At 36.1% G+C, this 6,493-nt stretch overlaps 1 protein-coding gene across 1 annotated transcript in view; it reads right to left on the bottom strand.

Annotated features, from left to right (window-relative positions):
- The window catches only part of MUC7 (mucin 7, secreted), a 54,755-nt gene extending 49,628 nt beyond the window's left edge, over positions 1–5,127 (bottom strand). Inside the window, exon 1 of the mRNA XM_017879177.1 lies at positions 4,951–5,127. The gene's annotated coding sequence lies outside the window, so the exon portion shown is untranslated. The remainder of the gene's footprint in view (positions 1–4,950) is intronic.
- Positions 5,128–6,493: the final 1,366 nt, after the last annotated feature.

Genomic DNA, 6,493 nt, shown 5'->3' on the forward strand with positions numbered 1-6,493 from the left:
GAAAACTGGCACAAGAAAAGGATGCTGTCTCTCAGCACTCCTATTCAACATAGTATTGGAAGTTCGGGCTAGGGTAGTCAGGCAAGTGAAAGAAATAAAGAGTATTCGGTTGGGAAAAGAGTAAGTCAAATTGTCTCTGTTTGCAGATGACATGATTGTATATTTAGAAAACCCCATCGTCTCAGTCTGAAATCTCCTTAAGCTGATGAGCAACTTCAGCAAAGTCTCAGGATACAAAATCAATGTACAAAAATCACAAGCACTCCCATACACCAAGAAGAGACAACCAGTGAGCCAAATTATGAGTGAACTCCCATTCACAGTTGCTACAAAGAGAATAAAATACCTAGGAATCCAACTTACAAGGGATGTGAAGGACCTCTTCAAGGAGAACTACAAGCCACTGCTGAGCAAAATAAAAGAGGATACACACAAATGGAAGAACATTTCATGCTCATGGATAGGAAGAATCAATATCATAAAAATGGCCATACTGCCCAAGGTCATTTATAGATTCAATGCTGTCCCCATCTAGCTACCACTGACTTTCTTCACAGAACTGGAAAAACTACTTTAAAGTTCATATGGAACCAAAAAAGAGCCTGCATTGCCAAGACAATCCTAAGCAAAAAGAACAAAGCTGGAGGCATCATGCTACCTGACTTCAAACTATACTACAAGGTTACAGTAACCAAAACAGCAACCAAAACAGCATGGTACTGGTACCAAAACAGATATCTAGACCAATGGAACAGTATAGAGGCCTCAGAAATAACACCACACATCTACAACCATCTGATCTTTGACAAATCTGACAAAAATAAGCAATGGGGAAAGGATTCCCTATTTAATAAATGGTGCTGGGAAAACTGGCTAGCCATATGTAGAAAGCTGAAACTGGACCCCTTCTTTACACCTTATACAAAAATTAACTCAAGATGGATTAAAGACTTAAATGTAAGACATAACACCATAAAAACCCTAGAAGAAAACCTAGGCAATACCATTCAGGACATAGGCATGGGCAAAGACTTCATGACTAAAACACTAAAAGCAACGGCAACAAAAGTCAAAATAGACAAATGGGATCTAATTAAACTAAAGAGTTTCTGCAGAGCAAAAGAAACTATCATCAGAGTGATCAGGCAACCTACAGAATGGGAGAAAATTTTGCAATCTATCCATCTAGCAAAGGGTTAATAGCCAGAATCTACAAGGAGCTTAAACAAATTTCCAAGAAAAAAACAAACAACCCCATCAAAAAGTGGGCAAAGGATATGAACAGACAATTCTCAAAAGAAGATGTTTATGCAGCCAGCAGACATATGAAAAAATGCTCATCACCACTGGTCATCAGAGAAATGCAAATCAGAACCACAATGAGATACCATCTCATGCCAGTTGGAACGGCGATCATTAAAATGTCAGGGAGCAACAGATGCTGGAGTGGATGTGGAGAAATAGGAATGCTTTTACACTGTTGGTGGGTGTGTAAATTAGTTCAACCATTGGGAAGACAGTGTGGTAATTCTTCGAGGATCTAGAGCTAGACATACCATTTGGCCCAGCTATCCCATTACTGGTTATATACTCAAAGGATTATAAATCATGCTGCTATAAAGACACATGCACATGTATATTTATTGTGGTGCTATTCACAATAGCAAAGACTTGGAACCAACCCAAATGTCCATCAATAATAGACTGGATAAAGTAAATGTGGCACATATGCACCATGGAATACTATGCAGCCATATAAAAGGATGAGTTCATGTCCTTTGCAGGGAGATGGATAAAGCTGGAAACCATCATTTTCAGCTAAATATCACAAGGACAGAAAACCAAACACTGGATGTTCTCACTCATAAGTGGGAGTTGGACAATGAGAACACATGGGCACAGGAAGGGGAACATCACACACCGGGGCCTGTTGTGGGGTGGGAGGCTCGGGGAGGGATTGCATTAGGAGAAATACGTAATGTAAATGATGAGTTGATGGGTGCAGCAAACCACCATGGCACATATATACCTATGTAACAAACCTGCATGTTGTGCACAAGTACCCTAAAACTTAAAGTATAATATTAAAAAAAGCAGCTCCCATAAATTCTATCTTTATTTTCTATTCTGAGACACTCATACCAACAGACATTAAATTATATGTAATAGAGATAGACATTCAAAATAAGTTATATATTTTATGGCCTTTTATACTATTTTAAAGTGCCATACACATAAACATAGGGTGTCAACAGTAGAAAAAGGTAAAATACAATGTTAAGAAAATTCAACACCCAAGTATTAAGTCTGAGAATATGAAAAGTGAAATCAGAAGTGCCATGGTATGTTCTCTTCTTCAGTTGCAAAAGGGTCTATCTATCCATCTCCAAACTAATTATTTTTTTACTTACAATTAAATATAAAGGTGAATCAACTGACTCATGAGTACTTATTGAGAAAGAAGTCATAAAAGCCAATAGACTCAGGGTCAGGTAGGACATTCTCATTGCCTCTCACTGTTTGAAAGTAAGCACAAGAAATGTCCATTTCAGTTGTCGTAAAAGATCCTCTTTATTTGTTCCAGAATAATGACAGTTTTGAAGAACAGTTTAACAAAGTAATCACTGAGAGACATAGTTGTTAGAATTGTAGACAAATGTGCTATGTATTGAACTATATAAAGTATAATAGAATATTTTAATTATTTTTTAATGTTAGGAAATATAATTATGCTACTATATACATATTTTATAGTAGAATGAATACTACAGCATTTTTGGTAAACTGACTGTTAATAATTAAAAATTTCCTTTGGGTGTATACCCAGTAATGGGATTGCTGGGTCAAATGGTAGTTCTGCTTCTGGGTCTTTAAGGAATTGCCACGCTGTCTTTCACAATGGGTGAATGAATTTACACTCCCACCAATGGTGTATAAGCACTCTTTTTTCTCCACAACCTTACCAGCATCTATTATTTTTTGACTTTTTAATAATACCCATTGTGACTGGTGTCTCATTGTGGTTTTGATTTGCATTTCTCTAATGATCAGTGACGTTGAGCTTTTTTTTCATATGTTTGTTGGCTGCATGTATGTCTTCTTTTGAAACGTGTCCATGTCCTTTGCAGTGACACAGATGGAGCTGGAGGCCATTATCCTTAGAAAACTAATGCAGGAATGGAAAACCAAATATTACATGTTCTCACTTATAAGTGGGAGCTAAGTGATGAGAACACATGGACACATAGAGGAGAATAACTTTCATTGGGGCCTTTTGGAGGGTGGTGTATGGGAGAAGGGAGCAGATCAGGAAAACTAACTAAGGGGTACTAGGCTTAATACCTGGGTGATGAAATAATATGTACAAAAAACCCCTTATGACACAACTTTACCTATGTAATAAACCTGCACTTGTAGCCCTGAACTTTTAAAAATAAAAGTTAAAAAAGGCCGGGCATGGTGGCTCATGCCTATAATCCCAGCATTTTGGGAGGCCAAGGCAGGGGGATCACCTGAGGTTGTGATTTTGAGACTAGCTTGCCCAACATGGTGAAACCTCATCTCTACTAAAAATACAAAAATTAGCTGGGTGTGGAGGTGCTCACCTGTAATCCATGCTACTTGGGAGGCTGAGGTAGGAGAATTGCTTAACCCGGGAGTCTGAGGTTGCAGTGAGCCAAGATGGCACCACTGCACTCCAGCCTGGGAGACAGAATGAGACTCCATCTCAAAAAGAAAAGAAAAAAACCCTCCTTAAAAAATAAATAAATAAAAGTCTTGGTTTTGAATTTCAAAAAATATTTCCACAATATGCTATGAATAGTAAGGGAAAACATGTAGCTAAATCTTATTAGATTTAATAAATATCTATTATCATGTTCAAGTGCAACCGTATAGGGTAGTTAAGAATCAAATATAAATGTTATGTGTGGATTTTCTGAGGGCTGATTGGTCTACATTTCTAATAGATAGTTGATATAATTAAAAGATTGCCTATTGAATTCAGAATCTTAGAAACATAGATTGGTATCATTGGAAAGAATTTAGGAGATGATCTTATTTCTCTACTCAGGATAAGGGCAACTCTAGCTGCCCTAGCAGTTTTACGAAAAGAGTATCAGACTTTTATTCCCATGTGCATGTACCTTCTATAAATCCTTTATTTAATCATTATGAATTACAGATGAGCTGGTATTATCTTCACAATTAATCAAGGAAAAGGTTTAATTGCCTTGTCCAAAGCCACAAATCTACAAAGTGAATAAATTAGTATTTGAATCAGGACTTTTCAACTCTAAGTTCTGTGGCTTAATTCAGACATAGTGGTAAGTCAGGAAATGAAGCATTACAGTCTTATTTTTTTTTGTATTTATAGGTAAATACAATACAAAGAAGAAAGTCTATTGTAAAAACATTTTTCTCATATGTTCTTGGTTTCACTGCATCTAAGACCTTATCTAGGGCAAGGCTTTTTTTCCTCTGGGAGATCAAAGATTTTCCCGATCTTTTCTTCCTTCTTATATTTGGAGTTTTCTTAGCCAAAATGTAAGTAAACTAGATATAACCATTACATACTGAAAAGTAGCAACACAGCTCCCCATACAGTGAATTATATTACGACTAATGTCAGGTAGACAGGAAATATCACTAATGTTAAAAAATTATTTGCCAGTAGGAGAGAAAATCAAGACATGGTAAATTAGGTAGAATGTGGATTTCACTAGTATTAGTCCTATGAAATCTCATGCACTTTTTTTGTCTTACAGTTAAATTACACTGAAGATTAGAAAAATAAAATGGTATCACTAATCATATTTTAATCTAAACGAACATTTAGAAATGCTGTTCTACCAGTGAATTTTTACAGTAACCACTAGAAATGCAATGTTTAAGAAAATAACCTTGATTCTCTATTCAAAAGTCTTAATATGTGAATTCTCAGGTACCTACCTTTGAAGGAATCCTTCCTCCAGGTCTGCTCAAACTACCTGTCAGTTGAATTCTTGTCAGTTACTCTGTCTAGGCATTTTGGTAGCCAAGAAGCAACTTAAAATCTAAGAAAGATTAGTGAGAGAAAGTTTCTTATAGCCTTCCTACTAGATTCTTTTAGGAATGGGAATTGAGTAAAGGTCATTTGTGGATGGAGGCTTTTATACTAAGAACGGTTGGTTGTTTGTTCAGTTGACAGTTGTCCTTTGTACCTTGATTACTTCCTGAGAAACAATGAGTTGTGTCTTAATGTGCATATTTTCCTCTTGTTAAGTATGTGCTCTGAATAGAAGTATCTGTGTCAATTATCTTTGGGGCCATAGTAGACTCTCTTGCTAATCAATAGAAGTCAGACTAGCTAAAAACATCTCTATGCATACAAATAAAAATCACATATTACTGAAAACATTTGAGACTATAAAATAATTAATAAAGGAAATTACAAAATATTTACAGTGAAATACAAAAAGCCAGTATTTATGGGATACAAAGGGAAATGCAACCTCTAGCTCTCAAATATTTACAAAAGAATGAGAAAGACTGAAGACAAATGAGCTAAACTTTTAGCATCTCTAAGAACTTGGCAAAAGCAACAAAATACATCAAGAAAAAAGAGAAAACAACATAAGGGCAGAAATAAATGAAATAGAGAAAAAACAACAACAACAAAAACAGATGCCTTGTGAACAGAGCCATAACCCCTTCAGACTTTTGTAGGCTCACTAAAATTTTTTGTTCCGTCTGATGGAAGTTGTTCTTGATGATATTACCATCAGTTTTTAAAATATCTTACTTTTCTTATATCTAATATTACTCGATCTGGGTAGTTTGCATTTCATCTCCAGATTTTTTTTTCCTTCTTTTTTTAACTTTTACTTTAGTTCAGGGGTACATGTGAAGGTTTGTTTTATAGGTAAACTCAAATCGTGAGAGTTTGTTGTAGAGATTATTTCATCACCCAGGGACTAAGCATTGTACCCAGTAGTCATTTTTTCAGCTTCTCTCCTTCCTCCCACCCTTCACCCTTAAGTAGGCCCCAGTGTCTGTTTTTCCTTTCTTTGTGTCCATGAATTCTCATCATTTAGCTCATGCTTATAAGTGAGAACATGTGGTATTTGGTTTTCTGTTTCTGCATTAGTTTGCCAAGGATAATGGCTTCAGGCTCCATTCATGTTCCTGCAAAATACATGACCTCATTCTTCTTTATGGCTGGATAGTATTCCATGGTGTATATGTACAGATTTTCTTTATTTTAAATTTTTATTTTTTTATTATTATTATTATACTTTAAGTTCTAGGGTACATGTGCATAACGTGCAGGTTTGTTACATATGTATACTTGTGCCATGTTGGTGTGCTGCACCCATCAACTCATCAGCACCCATCAACTCGTCATTTACATCAGGTATAACTCCCAATGCAATCCCTCCCCCCCTCCCCTCCCCATGATAGTTCCCAGTGTGTGATGTTCCTTCTCGAGTCCAAGTGATCTCATTGTTCAGTT

The sequence above is a fragment of the Rhinopithecus bieti genome, unplaced genomic scaffold (assembly GCF_001698545.2).
Source record: "Rhinopithecus bieti isolate Rb0 unplaced genomic scaffold, ASM169854v2 scaffold_905, whole genome shotgun sequence".
In the NCBI taxonomy this organism is placed as follows: Eukaryota; Metazoa; Chordata; class Mammalia; order Primates; family Cercopithecidae; genus Rhinopithecus; species Rhinopithecus bieti.